The following is a 14307-nucleotide window of genomic DNA, read 5'->3' on the forward strand; positions in this document are numbered from 1 at the left end:
GTAGATATCATATGTTTAAAAAAGGATAAATATTTGATTTAGAATATGAACAGCAAACTTCCCAATAAAGAGGGGTTTAATCCCTCGAAAAATTGGAGGTTGACACACTTTGTTAAATAGATAATTTATAATTAATTTTTTCTTGGGTGGTTTCTTATTGTAGTCTTCGCATCAAATTATATTAAAAAAAGAAAACAAAAATATATTAATAGGAAAATGGTATTTTTGCCGGAGACATTTTCTCTCTTTTTTAGAAATACTCGCATAGAATTAAATCGAGACATTCGCTTTATGATACTTTTACGACCTGACGCATATTTAACAAATTATTGTTATAAAATGCGAAATGGACTTTATTTCGTGAAATGGACATACCGCCTACGTAATGGACATTTGTTTTACAAGTTATGGTCTAACCTTGATAAATAATATCATTTTTATTATTACTTTACGTTTAACATATGACATAAAACTACAGATTGAACTACTTAATATTACCTTAGAAGTTTTTCCTAATTAATATTCACATTTCTGAAAAAGAAATCGTATCTAGCCTCTACGAAATGGATTTTTTGCTAACGAAATGAACATTTGTTTTACATTTTATGGTTTAACTGTTATGAATAGTATCATTTTATTACCTTACGCGTAACATATAATATAAAACTATAAGCTTAACTATGGCATTTATATCATCGAAACGGATTTTTTAAAATCTTATCTAGGCTCTACGAAATGGTACATATTCAAAACAAATAATGATTTTCGTTTTTTATTGGCAATTTAAATATATTTCAATAAGTTAGAAATATATCTTTTAGATTTGTTATTCATTATTAAGTCAAACTTATTAAATGCTGGCCAATGACAAAAATACGGTTGAAGATATTTCATTCTAAGGGCGCGGTATTTTTTAAAAACTTTATTTTCTGATTTCACATGGAAACATTATAACAAAATTTGAGTTCATTTGAGTTTCAGCATTTTATGAATTCGTGAAAATAAATAATTCAACATTTTCTGAAATTGATAGAAATACACATTGTACTCAACATTTTTCAAACACCTAAACAACAAAGTTCTTGTGCAAAATATTTTATATCTATAGATTTTTACGTAAACTAGAACAACATTTTACAAACGTCTGCAAAAAGCAACAATAGTCCGTTAAATTTGTACATACGTCTGAAACAATCATCTTTTCTAATGTTCTTGTTTGTTGAAAAAATAAATTTTTAGTTAGAATGTAAAGATACTTTTAATATTTAAAATTATGCAAAATAACATGTAGAAATTTTAACTGAAACATGAAAAAAAAACTGAAATAAAACACCGTCACCATTTTAATGATGACTTGCTGTTTTCAAAATGACTGACATATGAACTACGTCTGGCTCATTTGAACTGATTTTGACTAAATATATTGTTGTTTCCTTGTGTCATACAGCAGGAAATACCTATATGTTACAGCTTATGACAATTTTTGTGCCATAAGTTTTATGTGTTGTTTTCTTTCTTGCTTCAAATCGTTAAGTACCGTAAACTAAGAGGAGCACAGTATATAACTAGTACTAGTTTCTGGTGTCACACACGAATATATCATATTTTTTTAAGTTCATTTAAACAGACTATAAATGTTTTCATGTAAATAAGCATTGTGTCTATACGCTGTGTGTACATAGAAGACAAATTAGACAATATAACCATTTTATGATTCATATCATCGTTAAGTGATTTACCATTTTTTTTAAAGTGTTATGAACTGAATTCATATAAACAGTTAGATCTTTTATATTAAACAGAAATAATAGCGAGTTTCTGCATTTATACGGACAAACATTATCAATTTAAAAAAGAGACAGTTTTTATATGTCATAGCTCTTAGGATGGTCGTGCCTTTAATTGATTTCTTCTATGAAAATACAATGGTAAAAAGAAAAACTACAACAGACTGTTCATAAAAACTGTTTTGACAATATCTTCTTCTCCTTGACTAGAGGTATAACTTGATATAGCCTCTATTTCAGTAACATTTACATTAAATGATTTCCAATTAGAATAAATATCATGGTGTCATTGAATACAACAGCTGGCATTTGCTAGTGTAAAACAGTCCTGTATTTGATACTTTGGAAAATGAAACCATTGACAGTACTTAGTTTAGGATAGAAGGCAATATGTCACCAAGTATATACGCAAGCGCGGCCAATGTTCTATATTCTTATTTCGTATGTTCAGATTTTTTTATTCTAAAAAAATAAACAAAATAAAAAAAGATAATAAATAAATAAATAACACAAATCTGATCTAAATGAAACCGCAGCAGGACGGAAAAGAATATGTAAATGTTTGAGATGAAAGTATCATATGAAATTGATTTGGGTAAACGTAATAATATAACCAAAACTTGTGTATTTGTCAAAAGTACAGCAATTCCAATCAGAAACGAATGAAAGTTACAAAATGTAAACAAACTTTTATTTGGACTTCCATTCAAAATACTTATTCACTATAATATTATCATTTTTTACTTTTTAAAACAATGGTTAATTTTGCACAGTCATATATCGAATAAGGCAAGTATTTTTTTTTTATTTGAACAAATGTTAAATATAGGAGACAAGACTTTATGATCCCAACGTGCCTGTACAGCAGGTGCCAAACTATTTGACATAATGTATCACTCTCATCAGACGGCTAAAGTAGATGCTTTATAATCGTTTTATAAATCGTTTTCAAGTGGTAATTAAACACGAAATTCTCCAGCATGTACCATATTGGTTCTCACTATAAATAATAGGACCAATTTCCTGACAGAAATAAAGTACGTCCTTCTTCAACAGCAAATAAATCAATTGCCTTAATCGTAGATCGTTTACACTTATATTTCACTTGTAAAATTTAGAAATTTTGACGACCAAAGCATATACATGTATAACAAAAAGTTATATATAAAAACTTCGTGTCACATTATCATCTCAGTATGACGTCATCAATGGGGCGGTTAACAGTTTAAATCTGCATTTTTAGTGTCTTGAAAGGTTTCAAGATTGACAAGCGAATGTATCTTTTTCAAAATGTTATTCAATGTATTGATATTTTCTAACTATTTATGCATACATTTATTAATAACTTTATTACGTCAATTTTTTCCAGGTCTATATAACAGGGGCTTTCCTTTGGTAAAACCAATAATAACAGATTTAGATTTTTTAAATGTCTCAGTTTCTTTAGAAATAGGAAAAGGTGCAATATTCGGGGATTCTCATCTCTTTGTTATTCTGTTTATAGGTCATAAATGTTTTTGCCATTGCAATATCAATACTCATTTTTCATAAGTAACTGAGAAGTTATTTAACAATGCAATTTGTTACAGTGAATGTTGCTCTAATATTATCCCATTGATTATAGAAAATCAATTTGTTATAAATAAGACAACAAAAGGGGAGGTATAGTCCGCTATGTAATCCATTAGTACAACAAGCCAGATATTAATTAAAGGAGTTGAATATGTTTACAGCCAAGATTTTTTATATGTAAAACGCGATGAAAAGAAACAGCAGGTGTTTATTGATTATCGCCTTCGATGCGAAACTTAAGATGACAAAAGTAACTCGTAAGAACTATTGAAGTGATATTTATATAAATTTCCATTGTTTAATATCATCAGGTATAAGGATAAGAATTGATGCCACGATATTTACGCCTCATATAGAACTTCGAAGACCTGTCGACAGCTTACTACAATTGCAACGAATATCGCTCCTAACAAAAGGGAGTTGTATACGTCAAGATGCGTCATCACCTGCGTCATCACCTGCATCATTATCATCATCAAAACCGCCATCACTTCCAACGTGATCATCAACATCATAATCATACTTAACATCACCTCAATAATCATTAACATTAAAATCATCATCACGTCAATCATTGTCAAAATCATCATTACTTTCATCATTATCATAAAAAACCTTCATCATTAGCATCATTATCAAGAAATATCTGCCTCAGAATTATCATTATAATCAGCATAGCATCACCTGTATCATCATTATTGTTATAAGGTAACTGTTATAAAAATTAGTCACGTTTATTCTTCAATGGGTAAACATTTACATATACCTCATTTCTGCACACATTTATGTTATTCATCCAACATTATTCAAGTAGAAATACTAGAACGGCCACTTACAAAAGTGTCAAATAAAGTACACATTAAATAATGCTTTTTTATTGTTAAAATTAAATATGTAATGCTTACACCATCAGGTCTCCGATAATGCTTTAAACGGTTGGTTTTAGCAAGATTTATTTCATATTCTTCCATATGTTTAAACAAAATTATACAGGATTGGGTAGAAAACTCTCTCCAGTTAATGCTATGCAATGGCATTTGGACGGGGAGTACAAAAATGAATATGATTTAGGATGTTAATTAACAATATAAATGCAAATATTGATAATACTTATGATGTAACATAATTTATATTTACAAAAATTACATGCATTTGACTTAACTACACACAACATGATGTTTGCGCTTTTTGTCTTGGTTCAAATTGTTTAGTATTCTGGATAAGAAGCATCTCATGTTTGTATTATAATGTCCTGATTGCGAGTCTTCAATCAAATCATCACCTAGGTTTTTGCCTTAATACAAATCATATTTATCTTAAGAAATATAGGGGCTACACTATGGATTAAACTCACTACAGTGACACTACTAGCATTATATATATATATACGTTTGCAGAAATCATTTGTATTTTACCAAATTGCCCAAGACCTGTAAGTTGATCAGCCTGAACTTGATCTTGCTCTTTATCATGATTCGTTTTGCCTCTGGTTAAAAATTCGTATCTAAATTGATGTCGTCGAAGTTTGTTTCCCTAGATTAAAAATATCCCGTGATTTGCGGCATTTTGCTCTTTTTTTCTTGACTAATAATCTATAATTCGTGTCTTTTGTATTGAGTTAAATCGTTGCTTTTTAAGTACACTTCTCCATTGTGAAAGAAAAATGTATTGTCGATAAAAATGTTGTTCTTAGTCATAAAGATTAATAATTTATACTTTACGGTCCAACATTATAATCTATGGCATACATTTATAGTTATGTTATTTTGTAATTTATATAAGTAGAAAGTTCAATAGAATGTGCACAAAGGTTTGATTTTACACGGATCCTATTTAAGTTCATACTATTACTAGCTTATGACGTCAAACTAGATACCACAGCTGTTCGTTCATATTAAAATAGGACTATCAGATAGTGTTGAAATGCTATAATCATTTTAAGCACCCGGTATTCTTATATATACAAGAGATAAAATTTCATTTTTACATGCTCCATGATTTTTTTCTTGTTTGCACTACCTAATCTGACAAAAAGGAAAGAAACTTATGCTACCGTTATATCTTGACAGAATAAAAATTAACTACTGCATATCCTAGAAATACGTAATATCAAAATTAGTTAATCTGCAATACCCTGCCAACATTTTGCATGTTATTATGTATGTTTTTAGAAAAAGGAAACAAGGAATAATGTAAGTACACTGCGAATGTTTCAAAATTCAAAATTGTACCAGTCCATGTTAAATGTTGAATTATGCTTCAGCCGGTGCTAGGGGGTGTGGACGGTAGTTTGCACTTGACAGTACCTTTCATGAACAGGCTCAATCAAACCGAGCCTGCAACATTTTCAATGTTGCCGTGTTGGGCTTTCTTTAGGCACTCTTATTTTCTCTATTTTGTAGTAATAACATGCAACTGGTACGAATAATAAGCTGAACTTAGACAGAATACAAAACTTGCATTCTTTGTCTCATGTTAAGAAATATATCAATTTTCATTTTTGCCATGACAAATGAAATAACGTTTTAAGATTTTAATGAATAGTATGAGTGTTACATAATAACCTCTTGCTTGTTGTTAAATGTCTGTTTCATGCTTCTTTCAAAACAAAATTGAGATGCATATAACATATTCAAACAGATACATAATTGTTTTATTCTTTATACTACACGATAGAATGTATTTGAACTTTGCATAAATTTAGAAAATGATAACAACATTGTATGATCAAGCCTCGAAATACTGTAAATGTTTTAAACCAAAACGCTTACCTTTATAATATAAAATTAAACTGACCAAAATTAGTAATAGCATAGTTGAGGTTTTTCTTGCTTGGTTGAGTAAATTACGAATTTTCTCCATATTTGTTATTATAATCATATGAAACAGCTTTAAGAAAATCCAACAATGTTCTATATTTTTGTTATTGAGAAATATTTATGTATTAAGTGCGCAAACAGATGCTAGTGAAGACAGAGTAATAAATAAATCAAGGCGTATTAATAATTCACAAATTATTGCTCTTTTACTTGACAATAAGTTATTGTCTGTCTTAAGTAAATAAGGTTTATCAGAGATATAATACATTTTTACGATATTATAAATACATCATAGATATATATAAGTATGGAGTCAAATAGTGTTTCAAAAACTTATTGTGTTCTTCTTAATAGTGTGATAACAGTCATACATTATTAGCTATAAAGATTTTGACAGGTTATATAATTAGTTATAAAGAATTTTGACAGGTTAAATGATCTTATGATAAAGGCTGTGTCGAAATTTAAACCAAGTCGACAGGCGAGGATTATATTGCATAAGTCCAAGTATTATTTAAGTCCATAGTACCTGCCACTAATATTTATAACGAGTTTATAATGCAGCAAGCATGCTTCTAGAGGAATGTAGTAAGATTTCTTCATTAGTGTATATAAATCAATATAAACGTCCCGATAAACAAATGAAGCGACGTTACAAACGTGCAGTATTACCAGGCCCTATATAATACTTCACGTTTGTAACGTCACTTTTCATTTGATAATCGTGTAGTTTATATAGTTTTATATACACATCTGTTGTCAATTCATGAAGAAACCTCACTTTTCTCACTAAAAAATGATAATGTCTTATGGGAAGCTGGTTTAAATGATAGCGAGAATAAGCGTTCGAACAGTGCTTTGAATTATAAAACTCCCTATCTAATATTACAATCAAACCTTGTATACAGATTCATATAGATGATACAATATCTCAATGTTTATTATCACATCGCACGACAAGATTCTTGTTATATTAAACTTCAAATTCTAATAAGTGACAACAACTCAACTTTAACCATGATTTGCAGCACGTGAACGTACATGTATAATATACAATTGGAAAGATTATTGATTTTTTTACCAACAATCTATTTTCTCACGATTTGCACGTGCAATAAAATCTTAAGCAGGATTCAAGTGGTGAGGGGCAAATACTTTGAAAGCAACAACCTTTAATCACTCTATGTTGTTTGAAAAGATATTTGATGAAGGTGCAAGATATACAGAGGAGGAAATAAGTGACATCAAAATAGAGAAAAACAGAATCCCTAAAGAAAGTCCAACACAACATAATTGAAAATGTTGCAGGCTCGGATTGATTGAGCCTGTTCATGGACGGTACTGGAAAGCCTTAATGTGTCATATGTGTTTTCCATCTGCAAAGCAAAGTTGACGTAATGGAAAGTTTGCACATGTAGGATCATGCATTTCCTAACTTCTGACCAGAAAAAGAAGCGGATTGAATCTAAATAAATACTTTAACTTGTTCATGATTAGAAGGCAGATAAAGACAAGTTAGATCGAATTAACGTATCTGTTATTTGTATTCTTAATATTGTGTTCATTTCCTTATCCAAAAGTTGACGAAATGGGCCGAAAACATGCGATTGCTATCAAATATAATCATCGTTTTCTAAGAATAGCATTTTTCTTGGTATTTTTTATGAGGAAGCGAGTTATTTATTGACTTTAATTAATACTTTCACCTTGGCATAATGCGATGAGATCAACCGTTTTTTCTATTTAATGAATTAATGGGTTTGCTTCATTATCAACAATAAATGTTACATAAACCACCATACAGGATGATTTCTTCAAGTTTTATAAATTCAGATTGAACGACGGAAATACGTTTATATTGGATACCATTGTATTGAAAATTCAAACTCTAAATTGATTGTAACATTTTCCTCAGTATATAGTTACCATTGGTGTTATTAGTGTACATCATCATAAGGTAAAGTGAGATATCAAGAAAGGTATACACTTTATAACGTTTATATTTTCCTATTTGTCTTAAATTATTCTCCAAAATTTCTTTAGAATGTTTATTGTATTACTTTTCCAAAATTATAAGAAAGCTTATATTGCAGCTAATGCTCAAAGAAAAATTGTTTGACCCAAACTGAAAAACTTTTGATAATTTTTCAAGTTAGCTGACTACGGAATTGCAGGATATTGCAAGGTATCAATCTTTTAGTGATACAGATATTCCAAAAGAATGAGAAAAGAAATAACTGATTTTATTGTTTGTAAACAATGTATTAAATTAAATGGTTCATCAATTTTCGTGACTGTTAAGTATTGATATACAATGTCAACACCTGTACATATATATTGAAGTGTCATTTTTAAAATCCGTTTTTATAAAGCACCTTTTCATTTTGAATAGGCTCCATACATCATTTGATAATAGGCGTGTTCTTCAAATCATTAATTTGAAATAGCTTATTTATCGAAATGACCGGGCCGTTCAAATTGTTTTACGGTGTTCTACTATACATTATATATGAACACTTACTTTTGTTTATAGAAGATATTAGGTACTTATCGCATATGTCAAAAATGTGAGAATACTTAAGATCTTACTTATATCCATCTTTCAAGTAGATATTCATATTCTATTCAAGTATGTATTCTTTAAAAATAAATTGTCTAAATGGTTACAGATAAATGTGAAAATTTCACTTTTTGTGACATATTCATACGTATTTGTCATACATGTGACGTATTTGTATGCGTGAAATTTGATATTCCACAGAGCTATTATTTAAGAACGAATTTAACAGTCAACTTACAAAATAATATGTTACATGTGACATCATTTCGTAATATCACTTTAAAGGAACCCAAATAAGGTTTTTGGTTATGACGGGACTGGCAATCATCTTTCAAGATTTTTTATTCCTTTCGATGTATATCAAAATTTCAAATCAGTTACTGATTCCTTTCTTTCCTGAATGATTATTCTAATTGTGAAAAAAATGATCAAAAAGACATAGTATCTCGTGCACACCAGATTAATAAAAACACACACATGACACATTTGTGCCACCGTATGAAATAGCATGAAGTACGATTTTCATTCATTTTTTTCTGAGTACATTTCATAAATGTGTTTGTATATCTCTCTGAATTAAGTGATCAAGTAGAACTATGTATGAAATTCATTTTTAAAAAATTCTGGAAACGAAGTGATCCTTCGGAAGCATAAATCACAACAAAATTACATAAGAATTGCAGACTCGGTTTGATTGAGTCTGTACATGAGATATAATGAATAAGTGCAACATCACTCACGCCCCCTAGCACCGGCTTGAGCGGTACTCAATTCTCAACACTTAATAGTGCTGGCATCAATGATCCCGAAGGACCAGAAAATATAACAACAATGAAGTGAAGTACGGGCAACTTTTTACAGCTGCCACACGGCACTTGACACCTGCTGTTGTGAAGTACAAAATTTTGTAAACAAAGTGATCATTCGGAAGCATAAATCACATCAACATTACATAAGAATTGCAGACTCGGTTTGATTGAGTCTGTACATGAGAGATAATGAATAAGTGCAACATCACTCACGCCCCCTAGCACCGGCTTAGGCGGTACTCAATTCTCAACACTTATTAGTGCTGGCATCAATGATCCCGAAGGACCAGAAAATATAACAACACTGAAGTGAAGTACGGGACAACTTTTTACAGCTGCCACACGGCACTTGACACCTGCTGTTGTGAAGTACAAAATTCTGGAAACAAAGCGATCCCTCGGAAGCATAAATCACAACAAAATTACATAAGAAATGCAGACTCGGTTTGATTGAGTCTGTACATGACATCATTTAGGCTGTTTGACCTCAGTGGAGTTCCTTTAATATCTTATTCATTGTAATCTAAGTGAATTTGAAAAAGATGTTACTCAGAAATTATACAGAAATAAGTATAATTGTAAACAATAATTAATGTTGCAATCCTGATCCTATCAACCCCTGGGGAAAAGGATGCCTTTGAAGTTTTATCCGGTAAAGACCACGCGCTGAGCGGACAATGGGGTTGTTCAATCAACATTGCTATCCGCAAAATGAAAATATCTCTCAACCTTTCAACATCAATACAATCAAACCCTGTCGTTTTCCACTGGATAGTCTCTTGGCTGAGGACCAAACCGATGCCATGGAAAGGACCGAGTTCGCATGTGACGACCTGGCTAAAAGCTTACTGATATATCATTATGGTGTCACAAACATTTAATTCAGTTCATTTTGATTAAGCAACTAAATAGCCCCTGAGCTGTCAACTGAATTTTATTATACTGTATATCTCATTGACATCTTTTTACTAGTTTCTTTGGCAGTAACTTATAAAAGGGTATTTTGCTAAGACGTCGGATCCCCACACCTTTTCTTTGATTACTTTTTATTTCATGTAAACAACCGTTACCGACATACGGCAGACTACTAAGAACTTTTTTTAATACACGCTTTTGCTCTTTGTCGCTGAAGGATAAGTAAAATAAACTTTTTATCTTTTTTTGTTTAATTAAATTACTTTTTTTAAAGAATTTCACAATTTTAGAGTTTTCAAAAAGTCTAATTAAAAAGGGGGAAAAATAATTTGATATCCGACCTCAGAACTCTCTTTCAAAGGGGCAAACTTATATTTGATATTCCCCACAATAATTGTTATATTCATCACAATTATCAAATTCCATCTGGATTATTATTGTATTAATAAAGGCTGTGCCTGTAATCATTGCAAAAACTCTCTTGGATAATGATCAACTACATGTGTTAATTTTTTAGTACTTTACTTTTTTGTATTCATAAGAGGGTCTTGATGTGGCGAGAAATAACAGATTCATTTTTTTTTCGCAAAGCCTTCAATGTATGCGCATGCTTCACTGATGATGATATGCATATATAAATCACCATTAGAAGTAATTTCATTTGGCTTTATTAACGCAGATTAAACATGGAAATACACTTTGTTGGTGAGAAACGTTACTATATCACTTCACTGAAAATGCAAATTCCATATTGATTGCAGCATATACCCATCGTATAAAGTAACCACTAGTATACGAGTATAGTTTATACACGAATACAAGGTAAATTGATCTATCATCGTACAACTGAAATAACCTTTATCACACCAATATCTTTTGCTGTCTTTTCATATTCACCTTTGAAGTTTCTCTTCAAATATGATACGTATTTTTTATGCATAACATAAACAGCATCCGAAACATATGATGAATTTAAGTTGCTAGAACATTATTCTTATAATTATTTCTCAAATTAAATAAGTAAATGACGAATGAAAAAAATTGTAATTAAAAAAAATAAATTTCATAACAACATTAATAATATGATTATTTTAACAATATCTCTTTTTGCGTTTCATAAAAATACAACAGAAACAACAAACAAACATGCAAAAGCAGTACGTGTGTGCGTTTGATTAAAGTACTACAGTTTTCGTTATAGTTAGTTCAAAAGTGTCAAATCTCTGCAGCAATCACTTAAGTAAATCGAGAGGCGTTTTTTAAACGACTTCACACGAACATATCTTTAGAGCAACTTCACTCGGACCTATTATAAGAACGACTTCACTCTGACCTATTTTTAGAACGACTTCACTCAGACCTATCTTTAGAACGACTTCACTTGAACATATTTTAAGATCGACTTCACTCGAACCTATTTTAGAACGAATTTACTCGGACATATTTTAAGGGGGAATTAACCCGGAAATATTGTTGGAACGACTTCACTCGGACTTATTTTTAGATCGACTTCACTTGAACCTATTTTGAGATCGACTTCACTCGGACCTATTTTAGGACGACTTCACTCGGACCGATTTTAGAACGAATTCACTCAGACATATTTTTAGAACGATTTCAATCGGACATAGTTTAATATCGGCTTCACTCGCACCTATTTCAAGAACGACTTCACTCGGACTTATTTTGGTGTATTTTCCGTCTGTTTTGGATGAAAACTGAAAAGTATAAAAGAGAATCTTTCACAATTGACAATCGCCTCCCATCAGTTTAATAAGTACATTGATTATTTATGGACAGTCAGTCCTGTTAAAAGAAGATAAAGTTCTTAATGAAAATAGGAAATAGGTGAGAATAACCTAGTTTTTATTTGTGACTATCCCTTTAAATTGTACTGCAATATATTATATGGCATGGTTAACTTCAGATACGTGTAGAAGTTCCGTCTGTTTTGGATTAAAACTGAAAAGTATAAAAGAGAATCTTTCACAATTGACAATCGCCTCCCATCAGTTTAATAAGTACATTGATTATTTATGGACAGTCAGTCCTGTTAAAAGAAGATAAAGTTCTTAATGAAAATAGGAAATAGGTGAGAATAACCTAGTTTTTATTTGTGACTATCCCTTTAAATTGTACTGCAATAAATTATATGGCATGGTTAACTTCAGATACGTGTAGAAGTTATAGAAAAAGCATCGACACACGAGGTTATCTGATTTGCACGAGGTGGCGTAGCCCCCGAAATTAAATCAGATTACCTTGTGTTTAGATGTTCTTTTTCTTTTGTCTCAGAGGTAAAAATAATAACAAGCTCCCTCTTGTCACAATATGAAACCCCAGATAAAAGTAACCAATTAACAAGCATCTGAATATGATATTTCTATCGCCATCCCTTTCTCTGCCGTCAATATAAGTAAAATAAAGATATACAGAATCCCTAAATTGAAAATGTCGCAGGCTTGGTTTGATTGAGCCTGTTCATGGACGGTACTGGAAAGTGCAAGTTACCGCCCACGCCCCCCTAGCACCAAACAAAATGAAACAATCAAAGGGCATGAGCAGGAGTGCGGGTACCTGATACCTGCACTCCAGTTAATGCACTCTGCACGTACATGTTGTATACAATTTAACACTGACACTTTTTCAGCAGAAAATGTCCCCAAACTATGATACAATGGGCCTGTAAAGATAAAAGATAACATTCAGCATTAAGTTTATTCGAATTTCGAAATGGGTAATCCCTCGATAGCAATAAAATAAAAAAACAAAAACGTAACAAACACACCCGCACACTTAAAATAAAATAAATAAAAAAACTTATGATAAATAAATGAATGAAAAAAAAGTGAAAATAGCAGGCTCAGTTTTACTCTGTTTAATATGCAAGATAATGAAATATGAAATGTCTGCTTCACACCGTGGCACTCTCAAAATTCTGGAAGCAAAGTGATCCCTCGGAAGCATCAATCACAACAAAATAACATAAGAATTGCAGACTCGGTTTGATTGAGTCTGTACATGAGGGATAATGAATAAGTGCAACATCCCTCACGCCCCCTAGCACCGGCTTGAGCGGTACTCAATTCTCAACACTTTATAGTGTTGGCATCAATGATCCCGAAGGACCAGAAAATATAACAACACTGAAGTGAAGTACGGGGCAACTTTTTACGGCTGCCACACGGCACTTGACACCTGCTGTTGTGAAGTACAAAATTCTGGAAGCAAAGTGATCCCTCGGAAGCATCAATCACAACAAAATAACATAAGAATTCACTTTTCAAGTTCACTTTTCTGATTTGGATGTTGATCTCCCTTTTTATCAGCTATTAGGGAAAATCAGCTGATCTCTCCTATGTGATCAAGAACAGACAAAACAAAACAAAAACAAAACAAACTTGCACTTTCATGTCTGAATTTTAGAATAACATTTCAATGGTGAGTTATTAAAGGCACAATATGCCTTGGAATCGAGACTATTTTCCTTCTTTAAAAATAACTAACGTGTTGTGTTTTACAGTACTGAATGTCAGTAGCAAAAAACGAACAAAGTAGTATTTTGACTTCCATACTAAATATCACTGTACCTCAACGTATTGCCAAAGGGAAACATTGAGGTAATCGGTCAGTAAACTATTACGAGACACTGAAAAATAAAAAAAGCTTTTTAGAAACACATGTAAAACCATTTATTTTATGCTTTTGAATGGATTACATATTTATCCGTCACGGTGAAAATTATATTTGATAATTTAACATTGAAAACTTTTCAATGGCTAAACTACTTTTTCAAAGATTTTCCCAATGTGGTACCTCAAATTTATTTTTGCTGACAATTTTGA

Source organism: Ruditapes philippinarum, unplaced genomic scaffold (genome assembly GCF_026571515.1).
Source record: "Ruditapes philippinarum isolate M1 unplaced genomic scaffold, ASM2657151v2 ctg5543_1_1_1_1, whole genome shotgun sequence".
NCBI lineage: Eukaryota > Metazoa > Mollusca > Bivalvia > Venerida > Veneridae > Ruditapes > Ruditapes philippinarum.